The sequence below is a fragment of the Procambarus clarkii genome, chromosome 27, assembly GCF_040958095.1.
Source record: "Procambarus clarkii isolate CNS0578487 chromosome 27, FALCON_Pclarkii_2.0, whole genome shotgun sequence".
NCBI lineage: Eukaryota > Metazoa > Arthropoda > Malacostraca > Decapoda > Cambaridae > Procambarus > Procambarus clarkii.
Genome location: NC_091176.1, coordinates 15367450 through 15384688, shown reverse-complemented (window position 1 = coordinate 15384688; position 17239 = coordinate 15367450). Strand labels below are relative to the sequence as shown.

Here is a 17239-nt window from a genome sequence, read left to right as displayed (position 1 = left end):
AGAGAGAGAGAGAGAGAGAGAGAGAGAGAGAGAGAGAGAGAGAGAGAGAGAGAGAGAGAGAGAGGGAGAGAGAGAGAGAGAGAAGGAGAGGGAGGGAGAGAGAGAGAGGGAGAGAGAGAGAGAGAGAGAGAGAGAGAGAGAGAGAGAGAGAGAGAGAGAGAGAGAGAGAGAGAGAGAGAGAGAGAGAGGGAGAGAGAGAGAGAGGGGGAGAGAAGGGGTCATGTCGAGTACAACCTCCGCCTTGGTCAAGTGTTATAAATGAGGTCTTCAGGGGTTTGTTTCTCGGACTTCAACTACTCCTCTTCTCCCTTGTTTGTTTCTCCTCTATTTCATCCGGTCCGTTTGTTTATGTTATACCCCTCCCCCCCTTGTTCTTTATTAACATTTCTCCTCCGCAGGGATCAGCTCCTCTCGATGTTTTTTTTTCACGTTTAATCGTTGGTCATCTTTGACATTTTTGTTGTCGTTTTCTTTGGTAACGATGGCGGTGATCTGTTTGTAACGAGACCTGACCCTCTTGACCTGATTTAAAACTTCAGCGCGGACTAATTTTCGCTTTGACCCTTTCTAGGACGTCAGGATATCCCACTACCTTACTTGACCTGATCTGGGACGTGATTCTTCCCTGTTGACGTTCGCTTGAACGTCAACATGAACTATTTACCTTGTGCTTGATACCTGGTTGATACCTGGTTGATGGGGTTCTGGGAGTTCTTCTACTCCCCAAGCCCGGCCCGAGGCCAGGCTCGACTTGTGAGAGTTTGGTCCACCAGGCTGTTGCTTGGAGCGGCCCGCAGGCCCACATACCCACCACAGCCCGGTTGGTCCGGAACGTCTTTTAGAAAACAGTCTTGTTCAGAACTTTACCACATCCTAATTCTTACGCAGACGAGTCACAATAACGAAGCTTAAAGGTATGAGGACTAAAGCACACACCAGAAGGTAAGCAGACGATGATTTTGATATTAGTTTACTGAGCACTCCATACGACGATTAGTTTATTGTGTACCCCAAACTCATCCTGTGAGTGGTAGCGCAAAAAGCATTACAGAAGGCACAAAAAGTCTTTATCGACGTTTCGGTCCGTTCAGGACCATTATTAAGTCGATTGTGACTTGATAATGGTCCAGGACGGACCGAAACGTCGTCGTCTCCTCGTCTTCTGGTGTGTGGTTAAGTTCCCATACCTAATTCATAATTCCGACTTAACCTGGTGCATGACTAAAGACACTATGACCCGCAAGTGGGTCTTAAAGCAATTAAATGCAGCCCGTGTGTGGCCCTTGAGGCTGTTAAACGCGGCATGTATGTGGGGCCGAAGCAGTTAAGTGCGGCTGGGCCAGTCATTACAACACCCTGCACGTGGCTAGCTGAGTTGTTTACTGCGCTCGTAACACCCCGCTGTCACACGAGCCACCGTCATTTGCAAAAGAAATCTGAATATCTGCAGCTGAGTGGCTCTGACACTGTTATTAAGTAATACTAAATCATGTTAGTTATAAAGTACTTAAATGCATAGATACGTCACCCGTGAAACAAATCGTTGAAAGAAAACGTGCAGCAAATACAGTCATGTGAGATTTGTTGTTGTATAATGGTATGTGGAAGACTATATAATATATAATATATAATTCGTGTATGGAAGACGTATGCTTCTTTAACTATGCTACATTTAATTGTATTTTTTGGGGGGGTTTTGGGGTAAAATACAGTATGTCGCTTCGACTACATTAGTGTTTCCTCGTTTGGAACCTGAGATCTGGTAAAGTTAATTAGTCTGTTGCACCTGTCCATGTTAACCGCCAGTCGTGGCTTGTGGCTCTGATCCCCCGCACTTACTTCTTATATGTATGTCTTCTCTTCCGTACTGTAACGATCTTTTTCTGTCTGCTTCTCTCTCTCCCTCTCTCTCTCTCTCTCTCTCTCTCTCTCTCTCTCTCTCTCTCTCTCTCTCTCTCTCTCTCTCTCTCTCTCTCTCTCTCTCTCTCTCTCTCTCTCTCACACACACATACACACACACACACACACACCTGTACAGGTTAGGAACCTTTACACCTGTTGATTGACGGTTGAGAGGCGGGACCAAAGAACCAGAGCTCAACCCCCGCAAGCACAATTAGGTGAGTATAATTAGGTGTGTACAATTATGTGAGTATACACACACACACAGGGGCCGGTAGCTTAGTGGACAGCGCGCTGGTTACGTAATCCTGTGGCCTGGGGTTCGATTCCCGGCGCCGACGAGAAACAATGGGCAGAGTTTCTTTCACCCTGATGCCCCTGTTACCTAGCAGAAAATAGGTACCTGGTAGTTAGATAGCTGATGCAGGCTGCTTCCTGGGTGTGTGTGTGTGTGTGTGTGTGTGTGTGTGTGTGTGTGTGTGTGTGTGTGTGTGTGTGTGTGTGTGTGTGTGTGTGTGGAAAAAAGTTTTTAGTTTATTTCATTTATTATGCACCCCATACCCATCTTGTGGGCGGTAGTGGAAAGGGTTACAGAGGCACATAATGGGCTCAGGTACTGAGCCCCACAATTCATTTAGCTAAGCAAGTTACAATCTTGATGAACTAGTTACAAAATTCAGTATAAGTCGTCACATCAACAATGGGTTTGAGATCGACCACAAGTACAGTTTCTAAATTAAGCAACTGACATATGTGGAGAGCTAGTGTCACAATTTATATGTTTGTCCTGCACACCGCCCCCCATCCAGTGGGCAGCGGTGGATAGGTTACAATCACTCAGTTACTACCTACAGTTAGCAAACTGGGGATATTTGGCTAAAATTTCTGGTAGCAGATCATTTTGAATGAAATATTTACACATCGTTGGAACATTGGTTATAGAATTGTCTCTAAATTCACGTATCTTTTCGCACTCCATCACATAGTGACGGAGGGTGTGCGAATAATTTTGTTGACACAGTTTACATTTGGTCAGGTCTACATCGGCAGATAATGAGAATTCCCAGAGATACTTGTAACCGAGTCTAAGCCGAGCAGTAGTAACATCTAGAAGTCTGCTGATTTTATTGGATGAACCATAGATGTGTGGCTCCTCTTGCATGATAGTATGATGATCGATGGAATTACTGGTGTCAATTTCACTTTGCCTCAGATCTTCAAGATCTTGTTGAAGTTCTCGGTGTACTGCTGCTCTCAGATTGCTCACTGACAATCCAAGGTTACACTCAACGGCTCCTTTAATGGCAGATTCTTTGGCTAACTTATCAGCTCTATCATGCATTCGGAGGCCAACATGAGATGGAGACCACATGAAATGGACTCTGTTACCATCCTTAATAATTTTATTGTATTTGTGTCTAGCTTCGGACACGAGCATGTTACAGTTATGTCTTAAAGAGTTGAGTGCATTTAAGGATGATAAGGAGTCACTTACAATTAATGTATCAAGTTTGGAGACTTGTACACATTTCAGTGCAAGGAGCAAGGCAAATAGTTCAGTCTGAAGGGTAGAGGCCCAATTGTTTATACGGACTCCCCACTATAAGTTTAGGCCATCGCCCATTGTCAGGACAACTGCACTTCCAGCTGCAGCTGTGGTGCGGTGTAGGGAACCATCAGTGTATATGATTTGAGAGGGCTCTCTCAAAGATTTGAGAGAGCCTTGATTTGGAAAAAAGAAAAAAGAAAAAAAAGTAGTAGTTAGTAACAGTTGATTGACAGTTGAGAGGCGGGCCGAAAGAGCAGTGCAACCCCCCCGCAAGCACGACTAGATGAATTCAACTAGGTGAATACACACACACACACCCAGGAAGCAGCCTGTAGCAGCTGTCTAATTTACCAGGTATCTATTTACTGCTAGGTGAACAGAAGCATCAGGGTGAAATAAACTCTATCCCCCCACCCATTTGTTTCTGCGGGGATCGAACCCGGAGCCTTTTACTACGAATTCCGAGCTGTCCACTCAGCCGTCAGGCTCCTATTCTGTGTGTGTGTGTGTACTCACCTAGTTGTGCTTCCGGGGTTGAGCTTTGGCTCTTTGGTCCCGCCTCTCAACCGTCAATCAACAGGTGTACAGATTCCTGAGTCTACTGGGCTCTATCATATCTACACTTGAAACTGTGTATGGAGTCAGCCTCCATCACATCACTTCCTAATGCATTCCATTTATTAACTACTCTGACATTGAAAAAGTTCTTTCTAATTGTGTGTGTGTGTGTGTGTGTGTGTGTGTGTGTGTGTGTGTGTGTGTGTGTGTGTGTGTGTGTGTGTGTGGGTGTGTGGGTGTGTGTTTTGAAATGTCTTTGTGTATACCTGTTGGCACGCTTGAGAGTTTACCCTTCATTAGTAAATGTTCGTCTGAATGGTCGTAACCAGAGATGACTAATGCCACCAGTATTACACCTGCTAACGAACGTCATTACTCTTGCAAACTCATCTGCTAAACCGAAGCCGCCGACGCCCTAGCCGAACTAACGTTGAAATTCTGTGTCTCCTACCTAAAGGGTTCAATATTTTTCTTGTCTTCTTTTCGCCGCAACTTTGTGGGTGATTTTGACGAAAACTTCTTACCTCGTAGGAACTCTCTGCTTTCCGCCCTTGTTTGGCCATTCTTGGGGAAAGGTACGAATTGGGACACCGGGCGATCTTTCTCGTAGGACCATTAGTTTAAGCCTCCCATTATTTTATATATTATCTCTCATAGCTTTAGAGGTAGCTGTCGATTTGCGCAGCCTCATAATACAATCAGAGTTTGCTAGTTCAGTCTTCTGATCACATGACCCTGCATGACTACCATGTGCAGGCGATGAGTCACAATAACGTGGCTGAAGTATGTTGACCAGACCAAACACTAGAAGGTAAAGGGACGACGACGTTTCGGTCCGTCCTGGATCATTCTCAAGTCAATGGTCCAGGACGGACCGAAACGTCGTCGTCCCTTCACTTTCTAGTGTGTGGTCTGGTCAGCAAGACTACCATCCTGCGAGATGGGGACACTCTAGCATCACAACTAGTTTGAGACACAAGCTATGTATCCCGTCATATAGTCTAGGTGCTGCATGGTTGCGGATGTGCTTACGTATGTTAATAGAAAGAAAGGTACGTGGAGACCAGCTAGTGGATGGTGAGGCAGCTGTTATCTGTGGTATCCACCACAGTAAAACTTTAAGAGGAATCTGTGTTTAGTTCGGGCCGCGTGGAGAGATAACAGCCTCTTAGGGGAGGGTTCGTACCCCGGGCGAGTGAGGGTTCGTACCCCGGCCGAGTGAGGGTTCGTACCCCGGGCGAGTGAGGGTTCGTACCCCGGGCGAGTGAGGGTTCGTACCCCGGGCGAGTGAGGGTTCGTACCCCGGCCGAGTGAGGGTTCGTACCCCGGGCGAGTGAGGGTTCGTACCCCGGGCGAGTGAGGGTTCGTACCCCGGGCGAGTGAGGGCACTGAACCAAGAATACGCGAGAATATGACTAACCATCCTGTGAAATGAAGATTTTAGTGCCACATAGCTAGCTTTCTAAAACTAACTATGTAACTCCTCATATACTCTAGAATAGCTTTGTAATTTACCATATGATAAAAGTAATAACTGTTGTTCTGTTTAACATAAGTAATTTACTTATGTTAAACAGAACAAGAAAAATGATCGCAATGGTGTGATTTATGAGCCATGTTGGCACTGGTTCTCGAGTGCCACACTTGGGCAGTGATAAGCTACCAACAGAGGAGTGACGCACACACACCCCCACCATATAACACTTTACCCTCCCGCTCGTCTCAGAAATAAAAGACAGCAGATTGCAGAAGGTTGTGGCCAGGTGTCGAGAGACTGCAGGCGAGTTTGGTATCTTAGACGTCATGAACATATATACCTCTTCCCGTGTCATTAGCTGGTCTTCAGATGTGGGCCCCATTCTTGAGCTTCATACTCGAAAACAGGTCTATTATACGTAATACCGGAATTTAATATATTTCAAAGTATGTAAAAGTGCAAACAAATACATTTTTTAACGATTAAAGATATTTTATTTTTTTTTTTTTTTTTTTTTGAGATATATACAAGAGTTGTTACATTCTTGTACAGCCACTAGTACGCATAGCGTTTCGGGCAGGTCCCTGGAATACGATCCCCTGCCGCGAAGAATCGTTTTTTCATCCAAGTACACATTTTACTGTTGCGTTAAAGAGAGGCTACAGTTAAGGAATTCCGCCCAGTAAATCCTCCCCGGCCAGGATACGAACCCATGACATAGCGCTCGCGGAACGCCAGGCGAGTGTCTTACCACTACACCACGGAGACTGTAAATAATATTAATAAGATAATATTAATAAGATAATAATAATAATAATAATAATAATAATAATAATAATAATAATAATAATGGGATGAGACAGCTGAGGCAACATAGGGTGTCCAGCACTGCTTTACTCCTAACTAAAACTTTACTACACTCCTCTGGCCAAGTTCTGACTAGATAAAACTTGTCTACCCACGCTCACAAGTTCTTACCAGCCCCAGACTTTCCCAAGTGTGAAGCACAATGACGTATTTTAATTATAGGATATAAAGGCCACTGTAAGATTATAACAAGAACAGAATATGTAACCTCTTTGGGTACCTCATTTGAGTGTAACTTGGCATTAAATAAAGTTCAAATTATTAATAATCTCGTTATATACCTCAGTATCCAGTGCTTGGATAATCACTATTTGCTTCCAGTATTCTGACAGCAAGATCAATGATTTTAATTTTAACCCTTGTGCAAGATTGGTACCAAAGAAAAAAAAGAGAAACTGTGTTAAACGAGATTGGAACCTTGTTAAACAATTCTGTAAATTCCTTGTAAATCGGTTTGTAAATCTTCCCTTATGTCTGGGGTGTCAGCTAACTTGTTCCTTTGGTAATGTATTCACTGATGCTGTGTGGGTTACCACTGTGTTCACTCATCATAACACACCAGCAGGAAGGCTTCTTTAACGGTCAGTGACTGTATGAAATGATACTATTTTGCTTAGCTTATCCAGGGGTAATCCTGCTCTCTCTCTCTCTCTCTCTCTCTCTCTCTCTCTCTCTCTCTCTCTCTCTCTCTCTCTCTCTCTCTCTCTCTCTCTCTCTCTCTCTCTCCCTCAGCGCAGTTGTTGGCTCTCAGCTCGACCCGAGACTTTACAACTACCTTCCTTCAACTTACAATATTTATTAAAAATAAGCTATTATTTATTTTAATAATTTATTTAAATATTTATTTAAATAATATTTATAGCTGAAACGGGTGGTAAAACATTCATTTTGTTTTCGTGTTCTTGCTTACTTTATTAGAGAATGAATATATATATATATATATATATATATATATATATATATATATATATAAATATATAAATATATATATATATATATATATATATATATATATATATATATATATATATATATATTTATATATATAATTTATATACTGTAATTGAAAACTCACACCCCAGAAGTGACTCGAACCCATACTGCCAGGAGCACTCTGCAACTGGCGTACAGGACCCCTTAACCACTCGACCATCACGACCGGACAAAAGATGATGGTAGCCGAGGCTAATTCCCCATCATCCCGCCGGCACTCTGATGGTAATCTTGGGCATGGTATTTTATCAAATCACCTCATTCTTTGGGGCATATGTGAGGTGTGCCCCAAATGAGGTGATTTGATAAAATACCATGCCCAAGATTACCATCAGAGTGCCGGCGGGATGATGGGGAATTAGCCTCGGCTACCATCATCTTTTGTCCGGTCGGAATGGTCGAGTGGTTAAGGGGTCCTGTACGCCAGTTGCAGAGTACTCCTGGCAGTATGGGTTCGAGTCACTTCTGGGATGTGAGTTTTCAGTTGCATATATGCCTGGAGACCGTTCAGGCTTGTTCGCAATTTATATAATATATATATAACGAAAATGTGTTGAATTATTAAGGGGCTCAGATTAATTTTGGGGCAAAGTTTGAATGCAATAGGATCAATACTTCATCCAAGAACTCCAGACTAAAAATTCGAAGAGATCTTAGACACAGAAGAGAAAATAGGTTGTTTGCCATTATATCTGTGCCCAGATAAATAATATATAACAAAATGTTTGTAGCGTTTTGCAAATACTACACTTAAGGTACAGATCGTGCCTGTGAATTAGGATATTAAGAGAGCACACGCGTTTGTAAGTGTCAGTCTTAATAGCAAAATTTATTGGTGACTTCATCATTAAGTTTTACAGAAAACTCGTCTCAATTCACATTTGATGTCCAAATACACATAAGATCATCAACGTACTTAAAACCATAAAATAGTTCCAGACGTAATTTTACGCATTTCTTTTCAAAACATTCCATATACAAATTTGACAGCAATGGATAGTGGATTTCCCAATTGCCATGTGAAAAGTCGGTGCATATTACTCCTTAAATGAATTTCATTGTTTTATATGTAATCTTACAAGATTGACAATATCAGAAGGCATAGATAATTCATGGCTCGTTAAATCACGAGCAAGGCAATAATAACGAATGTCATCAACAGGAACTGTAGTAAATAAGGAACATACAACAAAACTGACTGACTGAAATATTGTTTTTGTTACTTAAGCCTCGGACTTTATCAAATGACAACATGAAAAAGTAGCGAAGGAACAAAATTTTGGTGAGCCACTTGGAAAGTGTGAAGGTAATAGATCCCACATAGTTTATAATAGACTTATGAGTCTTGATCAGGCCATTAAGACACGTCAAGGAAGGAGATGAGGCAGCAAACTGGTTAAGAACAATAAGCTCCCGGACATAGGTTCGAATCCTCGTCACGGTCCTTGTGGATTTGTTCAAACTGGTTAAGAAGATCCTTGTGATTTCTTAAAAGCTTCTTCAAGCTGCAATTGAACGTCTTGATTTTATCATCAAGAGGATTTTTTTCTTAGTGTACGTTGATGAATCTTTGACATCATTCATTTGATAAACATATTCCACATTATCTAAAACAACAACAGTCTTGGATTTGTCACCTTTCGTTACATGAATCTGCTCTTAGCTACCGTAAGCTCCATCTAAACCTACGAAGAAAATTACTTATTTGAGAAGTCAAAGTTAAACCATAAACAATACCTATTAAGGTTCAACTATGACTTCCCAAACAAGTGTGGTGAAGCCATATGTCTAGCTCAGATTACGATCTGATAATTGCAGCAATTCCTCCTCTGGTATTTACACTCCAGAATTGTGGCAGGATAAGTTTTAGTAATAGGACAAGGATCTAAGCCAAGCGCAGTTACCTATTATCAATTGTATTATTGTGAAAGAAATTTTGTTGTAAGAGAACCAGCAATGCTTGAGAGAACTTTTTCAGCATTTGGGAAGTCAGGCAGTGGAGTGATATAGGAGAGTATATGCCAGTGGAGTGATATAGGAGAGAGTATATGCCAGTGGAGTGATATAGGAGAGTATATGCCAGTGGAGAGATATAAGAGAGTATATGCTAGTGGAGTGATATAGGAGAGAGTATATGCCAGTGGAGAGATATAAGAGAGTATATGCCAGTGGAGTGATATAGGAGAGAGTATATGCCAGTGGAGTGATATAGAGGAGAGTATATGCTAGTGGAGTGATATATGGGAGAGTATATGCTAGTGGAGTGATATATAGGAGAGTATATGCTAGTGGAGTGATATATGGGAGAGTATATGCTAGTGGAGTGATATATAGGAGAGTATATGCTAGTGGAGTGATATATGGGAGAGTATATGCCAGTGGAGTGATATAGAGGAGAGTATATGCTAGTGGAGTGATATATGGGAGAGTATATGCTAGTGGAGTGATATATAGGAGAGTATATGCTAGTGGAGTGATATATGGGAGAGTATATACCAGTGGAGTGATATAGGAGAGTATATGCCAGTGGAGTGATATAGAGGAGAGTATATGCTAGTGGAGTGATATATGGGAGAGTATATGCTAGTGGAGTGATATATAGGAGAGTATATGCTAGTGGAGTGATATATGGGAGAGTATATACCAGTGGAGTGATATAGGAGAGTATATGCTAGTGGAGTGATATATGGGAGAGTATATACCAGTGGAGTGATATAGGAGAGTATATGCTAGTGGAGTGATATATGGGAGAGTATATACCAGTGGAGTGATATAGGAGAGTATATGCTAGTGGAGTGATATATGGGAGAGTATATGCCAGTGGAGTGATATAGGAGAGTATATGCTAGTGGAGTGATATATGGGAGAGTATATGCCAGTGGAGTGATATAGGAGAGTATATGCTAGTGGAGTGATATATGGGAGAGTATATACTAGTGGAGTGATATAGGAGAGTATATGCCAGCAATAAACGGTTTCCCTAAACCATTTATTTTGTGGTTAAAACTGTTAGGTTGGGACTCACTGATATGACGGGGTTCAGGAGCTAACCCTCGTCCCTGCAAGCACATTTAGATAAATACGCCCATAAATACACACGCACGTGCGCGTGCACGCACACACACGCGCACACACACACACACACACACACACACACACACACACACACACACACACACACACACACACACACACGCTCTTATGTCTCTCATACTGATTCATATGAACTCAAACATGGAATCAGTCATGAGGATAAAATGAAAAGCAAATCACACTTGATTGTGAAAGCAAACTGTTGCTCTCTTTGTAAGGATAATTGCACCACACACATCTGCAATTACTCATATTAAAATCCCGTCCAAGTGGGAATTACTTCCCATTGAATATTCTCATCACGGGAGTTGACCGATAACAAAAATTAATGAAAAAGGAAAAAAGAAAAACAGATGAAACCAAAATGGCGGCCGTCATGTGACCATTTGCGCGCATGCGTAGATGGTCACGTGATGACTCGAACCAACATTCGTGTGACGTGTTACTCCAGATCTGTCCCTAGACGAACGGCAGCAGCTCGTGTCCCCTAGACGAACGCCACGACCAGTTCCCTCATGGCCACTACCACCACTACCACCACTACCCCCATCACCACGACTACCATCACCTCCACTATCACGACTTCCGTCAGCACTCAGCCCGTCCGCCTGAGGTTTCAAAACGTCAAGAAAACGGTCAATTTAAAGGGTTCTCTCATAACCCACCAGAGGACCTAAAACAGAAAACGGGACAGTACGTCACTTTTGCCAGCCGCTTCCATTTTCTTGTACGGCAATTTTTGGCCTTATGTAACGCAGACGTGCGAAATGCGACGTTCTTTGTAAGAGGACACGTTGCACCACCACCATCACCACCACCATCACCACCACCATCACCACCACTACCATCACCACCACTACCATCACCACCACTACCATCACCACGACTACCATCACCACCACTACCATCACCACGACTACCATCACCACCACTACCATCACCACGACTACCATCACCACCATTACCATCACCACCACCACCATCACCACCACCATACTACCATCACCACCATCACCACCATCACCACCACTACCATCACCACCAACACCACTACCATCACCACCACCATCACCACCACCACCACTACCATCACCACCACTACCATCACCACCACCATCACCACCACCACCACCACCACCACCACCACCACCACTACCATCACCACCACCACCAACACCACTACCATCACCACCATCACCACCACCACCACCACCACCATCACCACCATCACCACCACAACCACCACCACCACCACCACCATCACCACCACATTATCGCCCCTCTGGCTCTCTACTGCCAAGTCAGGCCGCATATTTCCACAGGGCTGAGAGTGAAGAACAATGAGGTGATAGTGAGAGAACTGCAGGCAAATGTTGTGAAGGAAGACCTGCCGACCTGGCAACAGTGTTTGGCTGTTTTATGGTGTTCTGGCTCCTCCTAGTCGAGCAGGATCTAGCTCCTGGGTCCTGCCGCATTACTAATGTAACTGGTGTGTGTGTAGATGTGGAGGTTGAGCTTTAGCTATAGGGTCGCAGCTAATTCTGAATGCGTTGGGTTTTGTCATATATATTTGTTTTGGTACATATATGAAGTCCTTATGACTCCTGGATAATTTTCCTTCCATTTGGTATATTATGATTGGCCTTATGCTCCCAAGACCTTTCGTCATTAGCTTGCATTAACAAGAGTTAAAGTCTAGAAGCTCCTCCTTCTTATGCTTGAGCTTATCTTGAGATGATTTCGGAGCTTAGCGTCCCCGCGGCCAATAGGGTCATCAGGGTGAAAGAAAGTCTGCCTATTTGTTTCCGCCTCCACCGGGGATCGAACCCGGAACTCCAGGACTACGAATCCGAAGCGCTGTGATAAGATTGTTATAAAAAATACGTTTGCTAGAAACTAACACAAGTTACTTAGAGCTTTACCAAAATTCACTCACTGAACTCGGAATTATCTTCCAATCAGCCTGTCATCAGTATTTGGAAAGATTTTAGAAATCATTATTAATTAAAGGCTCGTATAATTGTCTAAAATCAAGTAATGATTATGGACTTTAAAATATAATTCTCTGCCTTTGTAAATTATAAACTTTTTAACAACAGTAAATGAATGATTTGGTATAAAAAAATAAATATAATAAAATTATTTGTAATTTCCAATCAAGTTTACATAAATTCAAGGTGTCGTGGTACAGATTGGACAGATGTAGTTTATAACGTTTCCTTTTACCTAATGCTTCTCTTCACCTAGTAGTAACAAGGTACCAGGGAGGTAGGCAGCTGTTGTGGGGTTGTATTCTGGGGGTTGTATCCTGGCGGTTGTATCCTAGGGGTTGTACCCTGGGGTTGTATCCTGTTGTTGTATCATGGGGGTTGTATCCTGTTGTTGTATCCTGGGGGTTGTATCCTGGGGTTGTATCCTGGGGGTTGTATCCTGGGGGTTGTATCCTGGTTGTATCCTGGGGGTTGTATCCTGGGGGTTGTATCCTGTGGGTTATATCCTGGGCATTGTATCCTGGGGGTTGTATCCTGGGGCTTGTATCCTGGTTGTATCCTGGAAGTTGTATGCTGGGGTTGTATCCTGTTGTTGTATCCTGGGGGTTGTATCCTGGGGGTTGTATCCTGGTTGTATCCTGGGGGTTGTATCCTGGGGTTGTATCCTGTTGTTGTATCCTGGGGGTTGTATCCTGGGGGTTGTATCCTGGTTGTATCCTGGGGGTTGTATCCTGGGGTTGTATCCTGTTGTTGTATCCTGGGGGTTGTATCCTGGGGGTTGTATCCTGGTTGTATCCTGGGGGTTGTATCCTGGTTGTATCCTGGGGGTTGTATCCTGGTTGTTTCCTGGGGGTTGTATCCTGGAGGTTGTATCCTGGTTGTTTCCTGAGGGTTGTATCCCGGGGGGTTGTATCCTGGTTGTATCCCGGGGGGTTTTATCCTGGTTGTATCCTGGGGGGTTGTATCTTGGAGGTTGTATCCTGGGGAGGGTCAGACTAGACGACCTAAACAGGCCACCTGTCAGCTAATCCTTTAATGATGTACTAAATTGGCCACATGCTATGTGACATTGGGAGACACAAAGGTCCCTAATTAGCAACAGGGATTGTTGAAATATTGTCTTAGTGTCACATAAGTAAATGAATGGCATAAACAAGAAAGTGAAATACAAAACAAATCCTTACAAAACTTTGCTTGTAAATACGACAAAGCCTAGAAAATGCTCGGAAACCTCTTCGCCAGTCCGAGAGGCGAGATCCAAGAGCTAAAGTTCAAACCCTCACCCCACAAAACCGAGTTCTCCCATGTTCTTTATCTACTAATTGCTTTCTACTTACATGTCAGCGTTTGTATTTTCAGGTGGGATTTGTAGTGGCCTCGACCCCAGGCCTTGATTTTTCAGCTTCTGGGGTTATATTGCCTCTCTGGCTGTCTGATTCACCGGCACTTTCTGATATTAAGATATTTTTTTAGCAATCACAGTAATTTCTGGCGCTTTCAGAAGGTTGTGTTAGTTTTCGAGCCTTAAACTCGCTTACTTTTTAGACTTTTATTTACACGTGTTCCATGTGTTGCACTCTGGCCTCTCTTATATGCTCCTTTCTTTAGCTCCTTAAGGCACTTGGGAGCCTTCGTGGGCACTCTAGAGCATTATCTGGTGCTCAGCCACTTCCACGCGATTTCTGGCGCTCTGGTTTTTATCTGGATTGTGGGAAGTTTTGGGGTGTGAGAATTTTTATGGTGTGGGAACTTCTGGGGTGTGGGAACTTCTGGGGTGTGGGAACTTCTGGGGTGTGGGAACTTCTGGGGTGTGGGAACGCCTGGGGTGTGGGAACTTCTGGGGTGTGGGAACTTCTGGGGTGTGGGAACGTCTGGGGTGTGGGAACTTCTGGGGTGTGGGAACTTCTGGGGTGTGGGAACTTCTGGGGTGTGGGAACGCCTGGGGTGTGGGAACTTCTGGGGTGTGGGAACTTCTGGGGTGTGGGAACGTCTGGGGTGTGGGAACTTCTGGGGTGTGGGAACTTCTGGGGTGTGGGAACGTCTGGGGTGTGGGAACGTCTGGGGTGTGGGAACTTCTGGGGTGTGGGAACGTCTGGGGTGTGGGAACTTCTGGGGTGTGGGAACGTCTGGGGTGTGGGAACTTCTGGGGTGTGGGAACGTCTGGGGTGTGGGAACGTCTGGGGTGTGGGAACTTCTGGGGTGTGGGAACGTCTGGGGTGTGGGAACTTCTGGGGTGTGAAAACTTCTGGGGTGTGGGAACGTCTGGGGTGTGGGAACGTCTGGGGTGTGGGAACTTCTGGGGTGTGGGAACGTCTGGGGTGTGGGAACGTCTGGGGTGTGGGAACGTCTGGGGTGTGGGAACGTCTGGGGTGTGGGAACTTCTGGGGTGTGGAAACTTCTGGGGTGTGGGTACTTCTGGGGTGTGGGAACGTCTGGGGTGTGGGAACTTCTGGGGTGTGGGAACTTCTGGGGTGTGGGAACGTCTGGGGTGTGGGAACTTCTGGGGTGTGAAAACTTCTGGGGTGTGGGAACGTCTGGGGTGTGGGAACTTCTGGGGTGTGAAAACTTCTGGGGTGTGGGAACGTCTGGGGTGTGGGAACTTCTGGGGTGTGAAAACTTCTGGGGTGTGGGAACGTCTGGGGTGTGGGAACTTCTGGGGTGTGAAAACTTCTGGGGTGTGGGAACGTCTGGGGTGTGGGAACGTCTGGGGTGTGAAAACTTCTGGGGCGTGGGAACTTCTGGGGTGTGGGAACGTCTGGGGTGTGGGAACTTCTGGGGTGTGGGAACGTCTGGGGTGTGGGAACTTCTGGGGTGTGGGAACGTCTGGGGTGTGAAAACTTCTGGGGCGTGGGAACTTCTGGGGTGTGGGAACGTCTGGGGTGTGGGAACTTCTGGGGTGTGGGAACGTCTGGGGTGTGGGAACTTCTGGGGTGTGAAAACTTCTGGGGTGTGGGAACGTCTGGGGTGTGGGAACTTCTGGGGTGTGGGAACTTCTGGGGTGTAGGAACTTCTGGGGTGTGGGAACTTCTAGGGTGTGGGAACTTCTAGGCTGTAGGAACTTCTAGGGTGTGGGAACGTCTGGGGCGTGGGAACTTCTGGGGTGTGGGAACTTCTGGGGTGTGGGAACTTCTAGGGTGTGGGAACTTCTAGGGTGTGGGAACGTCTGGGGCGTGGGAACTTCTGGGGTGTGGGAACTTCTGGGGTGTAGGAACTTCTGGGGTGTGGGAACTTCTGGGGTGTGGGAACTTCTGAGGTGTGAGAAATTGGGTGTGGAACTTTTAGCATGTGGGAATTTCTGGTGTTCGGGAAGTGTTGGCGTTGTAACGGGGGGTGGGGGAAATAGCTCTATCTTGTCCATTATACCACCCCCCAGTTAACCAACGAGGCCGGGGGAAACGGCTCTCTCTAGTCCGTTATCCCGTCCTCAGTTAGCTACCTATTCTAGAGCACTCCCAGAGTTCCTACGGCAGCCTCTCTCGTTCAACACCTTGTAACCTAGGTATTTGACTACCTAGGTGCTAAGACTACAAGGCGCCGTAACTGGACCAGCTACCCGAAACTCTAGAGAGAACTCTAGAATACATTTCACTGCCACAAACGTATAAGAGAAAACGAAAGGAAAGAAATGAATAGTGAAGTAATTAGTGGGGGTTTGGGGTGAGAGGCAGAGAGGTGGGAGGAGCGAGGAGGGTCATTAGTTGAAAGTGAGAGTTTAGAGAGGGGTGGAGGGAGAGGTGTAGATAGGTAGAAGTAGAAGAGTAGGTAGTAGAAGTAGAAGATAGTAGAAGACGAAATGCTGCCACCATCCATTCATGATCATTACATACAAGACAAGGAATGGAACTTGTCTGTATCACAAAATTCTCAAAAGATGTTATTACCATGTATCAACTCCAAACATAGGGGACACAGTTAAAGGTCATTTAAATAATAAATTCAATTATATTTCACATACTAAGTATCATAATTTAAGCAATGTTCAAGATCTATATATGTAAAGTGAGTCATCCTCCAAGAATCTGAGAACACTACAACTGACTGCCCCTGATCATCACACAACACTTGTAAAACACGACCAAGTCACCTTAATGTTCAACTCACCAAGTGCCTGCCTATAGCTGGATAGAGGGGGGGGGGAGTCTGCAGCTGTCAGGCAGCTTCACCCCCGTCCGACCGACAGCCTGTCTCGGCTGTTGTCGTCCTGCTCTGCTGCCTGGTCTTCTGTCTTGTTAATGCTTAATGCTCTCGAATCGATAGCTCTCCGAGTATATATTGGGGGAACCTAGTAGCTAACTCCGCCCACAAGTAGATAGCCTCCGGCTCTCTACCAGGCCACTCCTTAAACGTCGGCATGTTTGAAGGCTACCAGGCTCCAATTATGAGATTAGTAGAAGTAAGGTGAAATTCGCATGATCTGACCTCAGGTCACTTGGGGTCATTAACTCTTAGAGGTGTGAAACTCAGGCCGACCAAGCTGGCGCCTTCCCCAAATCCTTGTCTGTGACTCATGTACTATATATATTTTAAATAAACTAAACTAAACACTTTTACAGTGTTACAGCGTGTAGTAAGTTCAGGTGTTTGGAAATTTCTGGCATTCCTGTTCTTTCTGGAATTGGCACTCTGACACTTTTTTGCCACTTTAAGAGTAATATGTTCATATCCCAGAAGCCATTTTTTTGCCTGCAAACGGCACTGTTGCTAATTAACAAGTCAGCCAACGTAAACAAACAAAACAGCTCAATATCTATAAATAGCAATACTTGTTCGATGTTGGAGGCCAATCGCTATTCGTTAGCCTTACCAATA

General features: G+C 44.7%; 1 protein-coding gene across 1 annotated transcript in view; it reads left to right on the top strand.

Annotated features, from left to right (window-relative positions):
• LOC123762694 (5-hydroxytryptamine receptor 2A) overlaps nt 1-17239 on the top strand; it is a 513254-nt gene that overhangs the window by 311953 nt on the left and 184062 nt on the right. The window lies entirely within an intron of this gene.